Source organism: Manis pentadactyla, chromosome 11 (genome assembly GCF_030020395.1).
Source record: "Manis pentadactyla isolate mManPen7 chromosome 11, mManPen7.hap1, whole genome shotgun sequence".
Taxonomy (NCBI): Eukaryota; Metazoa; Chordata; class Mammalia; order Pholidota; family Manidae; genus Manis; species Manis pentadactyla.
Genome location: NC_080029.1, coordinates 28,212,180 through 28,227,663, shown reverse-complemented (window position 1 = coordinate 28,227,663; position 15,484 = coordinate 28,212,180). Strand labels below are relative to the sequence as shown.

The following is a 15,484-nucleotide window of genomic DNA, read 5'->3' as shown; positions in this document are numbered from 1 at the left end:
ACCCAGGGGCACACACGTGGTCTCTAAATTAGGGAACTGAGACAAGCAGTTATTGCTGGGTCCTGGGCCCAGGAAAACAGCTTGTTACTTAGATTCTACAGCAGTTCATATATATACCACCAGCAGTGATCCTATCTGAGTAGGCTCGAAGTCACTGTAGGAGTGTAGGGATGGGACCACGGCATCTTGGAATGAACACGATATCCAAGAGAAGCACATGATTATTCTTCATCCCCACCTCCAAATACATACACATCGTGGAAGATGTGAAACTGGCCTGAGTCCGGCTCATGAGAATCCAGGCAAGTTCTGAGCCTAAACACTTTCCAATTTCTCTCTGACCCTGGTAAACTTCCAGCCACAAGGTCCTATTTCAGTCTGATCTTGGAACAAAATTAACAGTTCCAGAATTCGGCTTTAACAGACATGTGCTTGAGGTGACCAGGGCCCCAGCAGGGCCTGGACATCTCTCCACACATGTGCTACTGCAATGGCTTCTGTTTTAGCAGGTTCCAACGTGCCCGTTCAAGGTCCGCCCAGGGCTCTCCAGCTCCCGCCTGCCTTGGGACTGCAAACAACACCAGTCTCCATTCCCTGCCTTGCACTACACTGGTTACAAGGGAAGGATGATCATGGGCCCTCCAAACAGACACTCCATGTCAAGAAAGTTCACTATTAAGAAGAAATGGCTACACACATGGGGAGGCAAACCCTACGGGTGAGGTGGATAAGAAAGCTGTTCGCTAGGTCCTGAGGTTCTGAGATGCAGGAAATATGAGAAGGTGGTCAGAAGAGGGTCAACTGCTCAGCCACAAGGCCACACCTGCAGTTGCAAGTCCCAGCAGAGCTCACAGCATGATAGGGGACAGAGGGCCCTGCCTGCTAAGCCAGAGGCAGACTGGATGAATGTGGGAGGCTTTATGAGGCTGGGACTAAAGGGCAATTCTTAGTTTAAATACTACAATAAATATATGCACTAACGCAAACACCCAAGACACTAACTCACTAGGGCTCCACCTGGATTAGGCAGGGCTGCAGGATATCAGTGTGCAAAGCAGACCCTCCCTGCTGCCTGTTTGGACTGCACTGCAGAAGAGAGAATCAGCTGCTTCCCCCTGTGTCTGGGGCCTGCAGGACCAGGCAGCTTCCAGGTGAGTGGGCGGCTCAGTGGTGAGCCTCAGGGCCACACGTGCTCACTCTGCTGGTTCCCTGGAAACCCAGGTGCAAACAATCATCTGGGACTCAGGCCACTTGGAGGTCGCCTGCACCAGGCAGAGTCCATGCTGGTAGCCCCGCAGGTATAGTCAGCCAGCCTGAGAAGTCAGGCCTCTGGTTACTAAAAGCAGCAGCCAATCTAACTTTCCAGCCCCTGCAGTGCAGGTAGCTGATAAGACAGCAGTTTGGTCTCTTCCCAGGGCTAACAGATGGGAGGCTTGGAGCTCCTCCCCCTGGCCTCCCTCCCACCCACCCAGATCCAAACTCTTTGATATGTTAAGGTCTTTTTTAAAAAAAGTATATATACTATATCTCTTACTAAAGCGAGTTCAAACACACAAATATGCCATTTATAACGGCTTCCCCTAAATCTGGTATTTATTTACCTTATGCCAGGTTATACTATGACCAATGCCATCAGTTTTTAATGCACTCATCAAGTGTATTTGCGATTTTGCCTGCTAAGACAGAAACCACTGTTTCACCAAAATTCATCAACACTTTCCCATGAATTAATATCATCTTTATATTAAGTGGCACAATATTGCACTGAGTTTGGTATCATGAATTATATAGCCAGGTAGAACATTTAGGCTGTTTACAGTTTTTATCTGTTTTAAACAATGTCAACTATAAATATCTTTTGCATATAGCTCTTTTCCTCTGGAATTATTTCCTTAGAATAAATTCCCAAGAGTAATACTAATAGGTAAAAGGAAACTAACATTTTTCTTATAGCTTCAGGTTCTACATTTAAAAAAATATCTTGTTCTGTGTGAGTTACTTGAATTGTCTATTTTCCAAAGTAGTTTTCCTGACAATGCCTCCCAAACCTACCAACCAAGGTCTACCCTTAAAATACACTTTTCCCAACTCTCCAGTGGGCCAGCAGAGTATACATCCTCTGATTGAACAGATTGGAGGCAGCTCAACTGATTTGCTGTGAAGGGATGAGGAAGGAGGACAGACGTATGGATGGGAAGGTAGAGGACTGGGATGGATAGGAGTGGGGAGCAGACCACAGGGAGGCAGAAACAAAGACAGGTCCCACGTGCAGTCCCTACCAGTACAAGCCAACACCTTCTCGGACATCAAACCCCCTCCGCCACTCAACTCTCCCGTGACCTGATCTTCCCAGGGCCAAGAACAGAGACACACTTCCATGGGTTCTTTAAGGAGATTTTAGAAATACTGTGTGCATCCAGGTTCTAAAAACATACTTTGCAAACAACATAAGCCAAGCAATCACCATTGGGCAAGTAGGCCTGTACAAGTGTGGGCTCAGCCCTGGGTGACTCAACTTCAAGAATCTTTAATAAAGAAAAGTCCACCTCAATAGCCATGGTGGCAAAGATGCTATTCCACAGCACTCTCTAAGTGGCATGCAGACCCCAGATAACTATTCCATACCAGGAATGCCCTTGAGCAGTAGTAACCCAGGTCACGCGATGATGCACCGTAAAGATACCACTGGTCAGGCTCCATTCACAGGCTCCTGGAATTTCTGCACAGAAAGTACCACATGTAGTCTAAGCCTCTCCTTTTATGCAAACTGAGATTCCAAGTCCCTGCTTTGGGGCTCCTGCTGTACCCTGCAATCATTGTCAGGAAGATCTGTTTCTCTTCCCCCTCCAACAGGAAGGGCCAGAGCCTGTCCTGACTGTCACCAGACTGAGTAGGGCTTTCATTTTTAAAAGCCTCAATCTTTTCTCTCATGGTCTGCTGACTTGTTTTCCCTAGTTCCTTCTCTGTGGAAAGCGAGCAGACAGCTCCAGGCATGAAAACTAAGCGGTCCTCTAAGCGAAGCTGGTATTAATCCTACTGCGAGGGTTGGTGGTGGGGAGAGAAGTCTTCACTACCTTTAACCTAACTCCTCATTGCAGACACCTCCTCAGAATTCTCCCCAGAGTGAGGGGGACCCAGGTGCTAGCTAGGTTTTGTGTCCCTAAACCCCCTTCCCACCCTCACCAGAGTCTCCTTGGCAGGCTCAGAGAAACAGCAAAGCCACCAAGACTGGCAGGTGCTAAGGGAGGCCATCACACAGACCATCAGTGACCTCAGCAACCACACATGTCCACCTGCCCTAGGCCAGGTCCAAGGCCTGCCCACCACTCCCTCACAACCCTCAGTCTGCCCTTCAGTCCCATCATGAGACACCTAATGTGTTCCGGGCACAGTTCTAAACCAGCGAGGAGCCAGGCGCACTTGCAGCTGCTGATGCCAGCATCTGCAGTGGGGAAGTTCCATCACAGAAATGCTCAGGAAAGCGGCAAGGAAGCTGGTGACTTCTGGTCAGTCTTGTGGGCGTCTGCCAGGACGAAAAGGGCAGGGAGGGCATTCCAGGCAGAGGGAACAATAATACACAAAGCACAGAAGAGTGAAAGTGCGTGAAGGGGCAGAGAGAACACAAATGCCTGCGCGGGAAATGGAAGTGGTGGGAGAAGAGGCAAGAGGTGGCTGGGCACCAACAAGGGCCTTATGTGCCATTCTGAGGAATGTGAGCTTTCTCCTGCAGGACTTGGGCAGCTCTCAAATGTTTTTAAGAAAGGCAACATGATCAAAGCTGTGTTTTAGCAAAATAACTCAGGTCCTTCAAGAGTTCTTTTCTGCTTTAATGCTGCTTTTAATAAGATTTAATTTCATCTGGACAAAAATGGGCATGACAGTGTAAACTGTGCCAGAGCCATCACTGTCCAGGAACACTCCTACTCCTGCCCTGTCCCCCTGGGAGGTCATCTTGACCCCACACTGGTGATCAAGCCTCAGGAATCACCTCCAGTCTGGGCTGCAAGAACCCAGCCCATGACGCACCCAGCATCGTGGGGCAGCAGCTTCCTGCTTCCAGGCACCAGGGAAAAAGACTCTTGCAACACTGGCTGTCACCACAACCAAGAGCCCAGTATGAAAAATGACATTTTCCTTTTTCTTTTTCGAGGAAATCAATTCCTTTGCCCAAGACTACTGGAATTGAATGACCAAGACTTCAGTCCAGGGGCCTTGCTTCAGAGCTATAACCAGAGGCTCTGAGGGCAGGAAGGGGGCCCTGCTCACCTACCCCAATACTCTCTTGCTGTGTGGATGAGGCAGGGCTGTGACTGGAGATGCTGACAGCCCACGCAGACAAGCCTTTGCTCTTTTAGCTCCGTCTTTCAGGCAGGATAGTGGGGGAGCATCTCAACCGGGTCAAACATCTTCAGAACCGAAGAGGTGTCCAGTCCTGTCACCTTGGACAGCTTGGGCACCAGGGACCTCGATCATTCCACAAACCAAGCCTAGAGCCAAAACTGCAACCTCCAGTCTGAAGAGCAAGGTAGCACCTCCCAAACACCCCATGGCCCTGCAAGTCTTGCCCAATCCCAGAGGAGCGACGGCATTCAGGCTGTAGCTGCCTGTTAGCCAGAGAGAGACCCTCTGTTCTCACAAGGCAGCACCAACGCTTTCCAAGTGGGATCAGCTGTGCAGGGAGGCTCCAGACGCTGGGAGGACCTCTCCTTTCCACTGGACTCATTCAGTCTCCAGAGGAGAAATCCGATCTCTAATGAATGCTTGGCCTTCCAGGACACATGAGGATCCTGAAGTTCTGGTGGGGGATAAAGGGTCCAGAAAGATAATCCAAAAAGATTAAGATCAGGGATGTGGACATTTACAGTGGCCTAAGGGAGATGCCCTGTCTCCTATTCCCATGTCCAGCACTGCCCGATCATCCCAGTTTGAGGGCTAGAATGGGCTCTAATTTCTATAATGGACACTTAGCCATCTGGCATGCACACCGGCCTTCAGGTTTCAGGCACCTGGCACTGTGACACTGGGTGGGAGACAGAGTTCCACCAGCCTCTGGGGAAGCTGCAACCTCCAGTCTCTCCCCTTCAGGACCCCCAACAGAAAGAACATGGGCATGTGACAACCCATGTAAGTCCATGTAAGTTGAGTAGGCTGGACAACCAGATACTCAGTCTGGGCTCTACCTCTGGAATGTGTGGCACAAAAAAGCAGAGTGAACTCAAAGCTCATTCAAGAGGGCAGAATCCAGATCAGCTGGCAGGAGCGATGACAGGGCAGTGACATCATCACCTTGACTTTGGTTCCAGCCATCCAACTTTCCACAGGTCTTGATTGATTTTTGAGCTTCATGCTCCAGCCCTCCAGGACAGTCAGTGAGTCACCAGATATTCTTCCAATGCATTCCTTTTCTTTGTAACTTAGCCAGAGTCAGCTTCTGCTGTTTGCAGACCCAAGACCTGGACTACCTGGCGTGTCCTCCTACCACCACACCGGTTCCTCTGGCTCCCCAAGCAACACCTGTGCTCAAGCTTCTGTCTATTCCTCTGTGTAAAGAGTCTAATTTAAATGCCCACACATCAGAAAGGATCATGGCCACCTAATAATCACAAATATGGATAAATACCATAATTGCTGAATATAACAACCTCCCCTGTCTCTGGATCTGACCAGATGACCTGATTTGGGGCATTAATATTGGAAATTAAAGGTATTTCCACTCCCTTGGACTCTTCCCTATTTCTCGAACCAGCCCAGGGAAAAAGTGAACTTGGAGTCAGGAAACCTGGGTTCTAGAGCTTGCACATGTCCCTTCAACCCTGGGGCAGGTGATACCTGTGTCACCTATCTCACAGGGATATTGACAATCAAATGCAAAGCCCCCAGGGCAATGGCCTTCTAACTCCCAAGTCAATCATTCTTTTCAGTTTTCTTCCTTGAGGTCCTCAATGATCAACAATTTTGATCAATTTCAACTTAATTTAATACATACTTAGGGAGAACTTCCATATGCCATATGCTGTACCAGGTGCATAAAATCATGGTCCCTGTTTTCATAAAACACAAAGCTCCCTCCTCCTTCAGCTCCTAAGAAACCTGGTTCTCTTCCTTGCTCACGGCTGGTTCCTTTTCAGTCTCTATTGCTGACTCCCCTTATCCTGCACCCCTTAAATGGTGACCCCTTCATGTCCTCCTTTATGCTCTCCGTGGCAGATGCCTTTGGCTCCCCTAGCTCCTACTGCCTTCTATGTTCTGGTAATTCCCAAAGGTCTGCTCCAAAATGTCTGACAGACAGAGCGGGACTAAAGGGAGATAATCGAGTGTATTTAGAACTTGACCTGAGGCTGTAGCTGCATAGTAAGTTATCATTTTTACTTAAATGATGTTTCTTAGGGGTGGCTTGGCTGGAGTTCATGGAGGGACAACACACCCCACCACTGCCATCTCTTGGGCATCTCCTGTCCCTAACCCACATGTCCATCTGCCCACTAGACATCTATCTCCGATGTCCCATAGGCATCTCCAACTCTGCATGTCCAAAATTAGACTCACCATCTCCCCACTAAAATCTGCTCCTCTTCCCATGTCTCAAAGGAGAAACCTGAGGAAACATTTTGACTTCTCTTTTGCTCTGTCCATTTGGTTGATCCTCGAGACCTGTCAACCCAACTCCCCTGATACCTTCCTAATCCAGCTTCTCCCCTCGCTGCTCAGGCTCAGACTCCTCCATCTTGCCCCAATGACTGCAATGACCTCCTCACTGGTCTCTTTGCTGCCCATCTTCCCTCATCTCCAGGAAAGCCTCCACACTTTAGTTAAATGATCTTTCAAAAAGAAAATGTGATCCTCTCTCTCTCACACACACACACATACACGCACACACACCTGCACACACGCACACACACATTCCACCAGTCCTCACTGGGGCAAGGTCCAAAACTCTTAGCTGACACAAATAGCTGGCCCATGACTGGGCCCCTGCCTGCGCCTTTCACCATCCCCACTAGCGCCTATCACACCCCGCTGCTTGCAGGTCCCAGCAGACCATGCTATGTCACACCTCCACTCCTCTCCACCTGCCTGGGCGGGTCCTGGTGCCTAGAATGCCCTGACTCCCTTTGCTTCCTGGTGGATGCCTAGTCCTTTCTTAGAACTCAACTCAAGCATTAGCTCCTCCAGAAAGCCTCCCATTCATTAACTTCACAGCGTTCACCAAGCATGGGGGCCACCCTAGACCTTTCCTAACCTTCCTCTTGCTTCTGGCCTGGCAGAAGTGACCAGTCCTCTGAGCACAGCAGACCCCTGGACACATTCACAATGACATCCATGGCACTAACTGCTCTTGGCTTTTGTGCATGTCTGTCTCCCTCACAGACCACAGGCACCTCGAAGAGGGAGGCTGAATCTTCTTTATCTTTGAGTCTCCAGCATCTAGCACAGAGCTAAGCACTCAGAGGGATACAGAGGGCTAAAGACATAGAGGGCCAGGGCCCCAGAGCAGAAAAGAATGTTTGCTACACATGGGCACTGCCATCTCCCAGCCCCACACCAATGACAGGTCATACCAAGCTTAAGGCCTTCAGGGGCAATCCTGAGCGATACTGCAGTTAGAAACCCAGTGCACAGATTCCTCTCTTACACCCTGCTCACCTGTTTTAACAGCCTTTCTTGCTTAATCTCATATGGTTACCTCCTAGTTTAAAAACCTGCCATCCATTCACAGGTGAGCTTGCTAAGAGCCCTGAGCCTGCTGCCTGTTGGCTCAGGGATATCAGAGCATATGCATCTGCAGGCTAAGTGAGGCTGTGGTACTTGAACACACACACATATTTCACACTGCATAGCCCCCATATTCAAGCCAACCACTTCATCTGGTGCTCAAGTGTAGAAACTGCAACTCCTGGAACACGAGGAACAAGCTAAGATGAATTTAAATTATCAAGAGCCAGTATGTCTGCCGCCTATGTGGTGCCGAGGGAACTTCAAGGTTAACCTTGATAATATTATTTTTCACTTTGCATGCTGACTTCAGAACCTGAAAATGCAGCTCCACCAAATTCCATTCTTCTAAGTGACAATTCACCCTGAGTCCATTTTTCCCTCTGGGTACAACCAATCTCAGAAGCTGAACTGCCAGCCCCCTGGGGGTAAGGAGCAGGTGGGACCCAGCTTTGCATCCCTCGTTGTGCCACACGTGGCAGCCACGTTGAGAGTACTGCAGCTGTTCCCTGAATGTCCGCTGAGGACAGCGGGCCCTGCCTTAACTGGCCCTTCACAGGGTGCCGAGACTGTGTCCTGGGCCTTCTCCCATATCCCTCAAGGGACTGCCGGAACTGGGAGGATTCCTCCACTTTCCTCAGTGTTGCCTGACCCACATTCTGTGCTTAGAAAACACTTATCTTATTGGCCCACTGAGGCTGGTTAAGAGATTTTAGAAATTTGATAGTTGAAATTAAGATCAATTGAGATTGCAACAAGATATATATGGTAAGAGGTCTACTAAAAAAGTCCTGCTCTCTTCTTAAAGACCTCCCCTCCACCCCCAGTTTGTTTTTTCTTCTAAATTTCTTCTTTTTAAGTCTTTGTGTACTGCCTTAAGGAAACTGAAGACATTGAACCCTTGGTTTCCAAATAGACATGCTGGATGATTATGATGACTAATGATTATGACTAAGATGATCAATGTAAGATGGCAAAAGGGAATGGAATGTGGGGCTTGTGCCCTGACTCTCCCATTCAAAAGCTGAGGTTCATTAGAGAAGTCACTTATCCTCTCTGAGCCTTAGTTCAAAATGAGAGCATTACAAGTGCCCTTCCCAGCTTTAAATTCTTAACCTCAGGATTCTCTGAGACATTTTTACTGCAGTCACTATAAAACAGGATGAAACGTCTCTGAGATCCTATTCACTTCTAAAAGTTGATTATTAAATGAAACAGCAGATTCTAGAAAATATTGGTTTATTAAATGCAGTTTATGCAAAACTTTTCAGAAACAGTTTTCCATGCAAATCCCAGTTTCACTGGTATACAATCATCAGGAATTTTCCATTAAAAGTGAATTCAACATACTAAATGCAACATTGTATATAGTAACAAAAGACTGGAAACAACCAAATACTCTTCAGTAGGAGCTAAGTTAAATAAGTTATGGCATTTCATACAGTGGAATACAATTTAGCCATTGGAAAGAAATGAGACAGCTCTACATGCATTGACATAGAACAGTCTCCAAGATACCTTAAGTGAAAAACACTGAATGCAGAACCCTGTGTATAGTATGCCAGCGTTTGTTTTATATATTCATATTTTCTTCTGTCTGCAAAGGCTGAGCATAACTGAAAAAAGACAAATTATAGTTACCTAAGACAGGGACACTGAAGCTTTGAAGAAATGGGGAACATTAGAGGATGGGAAATTAATTTTTTCAAAGTTTTATGTTATCAAGTTTATCAATATTTTATTAAGGCTTCTGCTTTACATCTCTGAAAAAGTCTTCCTCTTCTCAAAGTTAAAACATGTTTATTTTTCTAATTATTTTGCATTTATACATATGTGTACAATATGTATAGTAATCTCTTGTCTAAATTGACATTTGGGAGACTTACTTTACACTGTATAAGTTCTCTTTTGAGTTTTGAGCCATATGTATGTATTACCTTTTTAAATAGTAAACTAGAGAAAAAAGAAACTATCAGATTTTATTTTTAAATAAAACAAAAATTTTAAAGAATCTAACATACAGGGTACATTTTACAGTAAGTGAATTGCATCTCAATTAAAAAAGAATCTAGCTTATATGGCAGGTTGAGATTAATAGCATGAGAATTGCATGGAGAAAACAGATCTTCTTAATCAAGCCTGATGTTAGCCAGTTTCTCCCTAAGACTCAGTTTTATGGTTTGGCCTCATTTCATAGGTTCAATACCTGTTTATGCAAAACAAATCTGCAGTCAACCAGGCAGCCTCTCTTTGCTCTCCTCACAAGTCTTGCCTGAGAGTTCACCCTACTTCCTTCTATCAGTCTGGTCCCCTTGCAAAGCCAGGTCAACCCAGGCAATTAACGCTGTTCCCAGGAGCTGGAGCTCAGATAGAGGACATCATGGGGTAGGTCAACGGGGCCCAAATCAGGACAGAGAATGCAGTGCAGAAGCTGGACAGATACAGTCTGGTGACCAGGGATTAGAGGTACTGGAAATGGGGCAGAACAATAAGATGCAAAACCAGCAGGTGCCAGAGAGATGCTCAGAGGCAGGAGGAAGCAGAACTGGGTGAATGTTCAGAATAAAGACCAAGAACCACAGGGCCCTTGGTGCTTGGCCTGGCTATGCACGCCTATGCACAAGCAAACAACATGTGATGGCTATTATCATTTGTATCATCCTCATCATCATTACATATTTACTGGAACTTGCTATGAGCAGCGCACAAGGCCTGGGACACAAAGATATGTAAAATGGGGACTTCCAGTTTACTTGAAAAGTGAAAATATTGATCCACCAAAGGCACATTTAAGGACAATCAGTATGATCAGAGCCATGGCCCAAAGGGGAAGCTGAAAATCCTTTAGACCACCAGGTTTCAAGGTTTTCCTCAGCCTGGGGCCCCTGCAGCTGTTACTGGAGTTCGAGGGGGATGCCCACAGGGTTGGACAGAGGAAATCTTGAATAGGGGAATATGAACAGGGCTAGAAGAGGAGCAAGACTGAGATGAGTGGGAGAGGAGAGAGGAATCATTTCAGGCTTCTGGGGAAGCATGAGAGGTAGGAATGTTTGCCACCAGCAGTTTGGACAAACACACAGAGGGGGTCACTGGGTCAGAGCAGAGGCTTAGAGCAGGACAGCAGTGGAGGCCAGACCCCTGCATGGAAGGTCCTGACTGGCAGCCTAGAAGTTTGATCCTTACCATACAGACAGTGGGGAGCCATTGAAGGTTGCTGAGCAGAAGGGTGACCCTTGCAAAGAGGGATTTTAAGTGAGATTACAGAGGAGCCCTTTATCCCAGGCTTATTCAAAGCCCTGTGTGTATTTCAAGTGGTACTTGGGACAGAAAGTCAGAAAGTCTGTGTCCTGCAGATGAGCAGGGAAAAGGTTTAAGGATCTCACAAAGGGATGCTTCAGGGAGAATAAGAAATGAAGAGAGACATGTTTTGAAGAAGGAAATAAGTTTTTAGGACAGAACTGCCAGGCATCTGGAAAACTGCAGCACTTATTCAGAGCCTGGAATGTCCTTTTTGGCTGAGAATATTCTGCCTCCTTTTTTGGAGGTTAGCTGTAATGTGAAAATACAGGACTGTGGTGTGTAAGGAGTGAGGCAGCTGGGAGGAGGCAGATGAACAGAAAGACAAATATCAGGCCTAGAGAGCATAAAGGCCTCCATTCTAAAACCACCCTCTTGCAGGGGACTTCTCCATCTGCCTCTCTCAGTGGCACCTTGGGGTTTTTGCAAGAATCGCTGAGCTTCCTAATTACCTCAGATAGTTTCTCCTCATAAAACAATAAAATGATTTTTTTTTAATCTGTCAAATTTTGGTTCAGAGCTCTTTTAATAGTGTTCCTAACTGTACACAGGGAGGCAGGAGGCAGGGTTGCTCGGGGGCCATGAACCGGGCAGCAACTTTTGGCCATAAATCAGCATTTACATAAGGTGGGAGAGGAAGTCAGAATTAAGTTTCCAGTCTTAAACTGGGCTGTGTACGACTGCAGGGCAGGCTCTGTGGATGCAGGGGCAAAGCTGAGCCAACCTGGGGAATGGGCCTGAGTTATCCATGAAAATCAACCAGATGAACTGAAGACATGGGCACACGACTGCTCCTCCCCAGCTCCAGGGAGTCAGCTTCCTCCTCTGGCTGTTGCAAGAGGTCCCTCTCCTCTGCTCTCCTGTCTATGCCCATGGAGGGCTTGTGGGAGCTTTTAGTCTCAAACTCAAACCTGTCTTTCCTTTAGTGCAAACTCAAAGCTGTCTTTCTTTGGGGGTCAGAAGGTTATGCTCCCCATCTCCTACCCTTCAAGACTAGCACTGGGCACCAGTAGGCCCTTACTAAAGCAGCCCATGGCAGGGGCTACGGCTAACCACGGCCTTGACAGTTAAGTTCAGTAAAAACTCAAACATACCCAGAACTGGATTGTGCAACTCACGGGAACACACACCGTAGTGGTGGTTTTGCTCTAAACCTCATTCCCTTGTGGCAACTGTGTCTGTACATCATAGACTTTCCAGAAATGTCCTGATTTCATGTGTTTTTCCTGGAGTCTCTGGTAGCACATAGGTGTTTGCCAGGGATTGTGTCCTAATATCTTGGTCTGACAAATGGTCACAGAGCCCAAGACACACAGCTGGCAGGAGGCTGCACAATAGTTTTCCTTCCAGGGTAAACTCAGTGACTGTGTTGGGGAGAAGGCCAGGCATGGGAAAGGTCCAGTGCAGCCGGGCCATTGGCACCTGCCACTCTGGGTGGAGAGGCTGCCCAAGCACTGCAGCAGTGTGCCACCGAGTCACACTGCACCCTCAGCAGGGCTGAGTGCTACCCGCTGAGAGCCTTCCACCCAGGGCGGAAGGGAGTGGGTTGAGATTTGGGGTGTAAGAAGAATGGCCCTGCATAACATCCCGTACATGCGTTCTGACTGTGTTTTAAATCCCTATTACAGTTAGCCACCTCTGAGGCCCTCAAGGAGGATCCGTTTGCCTTCTATCCACACTTGCAAGCTTGGCTCCCTTCCTGCAGCACAGCAGCTCAGTAGGTGTGACGGCCCCCCCACCGCCCACACCATGGTCTGTGTAGCAGGCCTTTCTCAGGAAGTAGGCCTGGGGTCTCCCCTGGAGAAAATGTGCTTGAGTCACTCCTCTACCTCCCCCACCCCCACCCCCGACAGTCACAGACTCACAGTCTCAAAGCCCCAGCACTTTTCTCTTTGCCCAGAACACAATAAAGGAATTAGGAACCACCTACTAAGTTTCTGCAACTGACACTTCCAGGCTCAAAGTCTAGATGGCCAGCTCAGTCACACACGTCTGACGTGTCCTCTTTGCAACCAGGCCCCAATCCACCACTGAGCAATTTTGCTAAGTCAAACTGCTTTCCTCTTTAGGAAGGTTGATAGCCATCTCCCCTCTCCTTTTTCTGCTAACGTCATCCCGCATTTTTTTACAAACACAAACAAGGGTACAGTTCTTGGGATAGTTTTCCGGGCTTCTGCTCTCCTGGGTCCACTTCACTTCTCCAGGGATTGGCATTGTCCGAGGTTAAGGGAGAGGCAAGAAAATAAATCACCTAGCTAAGGTTAAAGACCAAAAAGAACTTGGTGACTGACGCTCAGGCCCAGATCTGTCCCGGGCATTTGCAATGCAAATCTGCATTTTGTTCGCTGCCACCAAGGTCTTGCACAATAGCCTGTGTATAAACATCCACGCTAACAATGCCTGACTGAGCAATCACGCTGTAATTACAGGCCGGCAGGAAGCTGCAGCTAGGAACCGCACCATTCAACCTCTAGACAACCCATGTCGGAGTCTCCATGGCACGGACGGACATTCCTGCACACACCAACGCGTCCTCGCCGCTGCTACTACGGTTGCAGTCTCCAGCCCAAGGGCCCCGGGCGCCACCCGCCCCGCTCGCCAGCCCCGAGTTACTTTGCAGGGTTGTCATAAACTTCTCTACTGTTCTTTAAAAATCTCTGCGCCACGAGGCTACCGAAGGCAAGGGCGGCGGGAACCACCATCAAAGTTCCCAAGCACATTCCTGCAGCCCTAGCAGTTACAGAAAACAGCAAAGCGCGAGATGCCACAAGTCCATTGGAAGCGGGTTTCAGAGTTTTATATAGAAAACACTCACATATGTACGTGGGTGTGCTGACAGTTTTTATGGTTAAATTGCAAAATGTTAGGCCTTAGTGATTACTGTCAGGTTCGGGACGTGGTGTGGGCCGAGAAAGGGTGGGGGATGCAGGAGGATTTGTTTAAAGGGGGCTTGGGAGCAATTCTGGTTTTGCTTTTTGGCAATGCATCGCGTTGTTTTCCCAAACGTCCGAGTTGCTCTGCTCTTTGTCACTGGAGAGCCAAGCAAAGAAAAGTTGGGGGAAAGTTCCTTCCTGCGACCTCATCTAGGGCTGCGAAGAGGAAGAGCACGCTTCGCCGGGAAGCACCAGGAGGGGGCTGGGAGACGGCAGGGCCCAGCCTTTGGGGCTGGGGGGCGACGCACGGGGGACTAGCCCCGGACGCAGGCCGCGGGAAGCCCCTTCCCTGCACCGCTCCTCTCGCAAACGGCGCCTGGAGCGGCCCGGCCGCAAACCGGCGACCGCAGGGGCGCAGTCCGTGGCCGCGACCCCGGGGGCCGAGCTCTGTCTCCGCATCCCCCGCACGGCGGCAGCCGTCCCAACCCGGCCCGCCACATCCCCTCCCGCGCGGCCAAGCCCCGGCCCCGAACGCCTCCGGGCCCCCTACGTCGGCTCCCCGGCGGCGGAGGAGCTCCGAGCCCGCGGCTGACCTGCGCGCTGGATCCCGGGGCTCCTCGGAGGGGCGCGGGGCGTAAGCGAGCGCGCCCGGCCGACTCAAACTTTGTTGCTCTCGGGACGGCGCAGTCGTCACTTCCTCGCGGAGCGGGCGGCACGGCCCGGGCTGTGTCCCAGTGGCTCGCGCGGTGGCGCTCCGGGCCCTACAGCCGCCCGCCAGCCCGCGGCCCCGGCTCCGCGGCTCCCTTCGGCCGCGGGGGGGAATGGCAGCGGTCCGCCGAGCCCGCACCTTTCTGGGGAAGGCTTGGTGCAGCCTGGTCTTTTCCGCGCCCAAGTGCGGCCAAGCCTGTTCTCAGACTGGGTCTAGAGAGTGGTGCTGGGGTTCAGGGACCCCGGAGAGCTGGGGTTCCACACCCACCCTACAAACAACGGGGTGGAGGAGGAGGAAGAGAAAGTTTTTCAGTTTCGTGTTGAGGCTAGAAGGTCATGTCAGAAAGCAGAGTGCTGTATGTTACCAGATCATGCCTAAACTGGGCCTTAAAGCGCGGATCTTCTCTCCCCAAGTTCCCGCAGAAGGTCTGCACGCTCATCTTTCGTCATTTCCACTCACTGCAAGTGCGGTGAACATTTACCATTTATCACACTTCAGTCGGCTATTGCAGCGCCCAAATTGGGGCTGCAAAACGTTCTGTGTTTCAATCCTCCCCAGCGATTTCTGCCTCTTCCTTTCCATTGAACTCACAGAGGAACACTTTGGGGCTTGATGCGTTTCGTGCTTCATCACGGGCCAAAAGTGACTTTGAGGATAGGGTGGATTCCTGAGAGGAAGAGCTTCTGGCAATAGTAATTCCAAAATTTATCATTGTCCAAATAAATTTGCTCACCATATTAAAAACTGCAACAACAAAAAGCCACCTTTTTGGTTTCTGATAAAAAGCAACAGAGTAGTTAAATAGCAGTGTTTAGGGAAGAATTCCCTATCCGATCCGGTAAAGCTGGAGAGAAAACCAGGTTAGCCTTCCCTGTGGTTTAAAAAAAAAAAA

The 15,484-nt window shown here is 49.1% G+C and overlaps 1 protein-coding gene across 1 annotated transcript in view; it reads right to left on the bottom strand.

Annotated features, from left to right (window-relative positions):
* Nucleotides 1–14,653, bottom strand: part of MIDEAS (mitotic deacetylase associated SANT domain protein) — a 57,903-nt gene extending 43,250 nt beyond the window's left edge. Inside the window, exon 1 of the mRNA XM_036913249.2 lies at nt 14,477–14,653. The gene's annotated coding sequence lies outside the window, so the exon portion shown is untranslated. The remainder of the gene's footprint in view (nt 1–14,476) is intronic.
* Nucleotides 14,654–15,484: the final 831 nt, after the last annotated feature.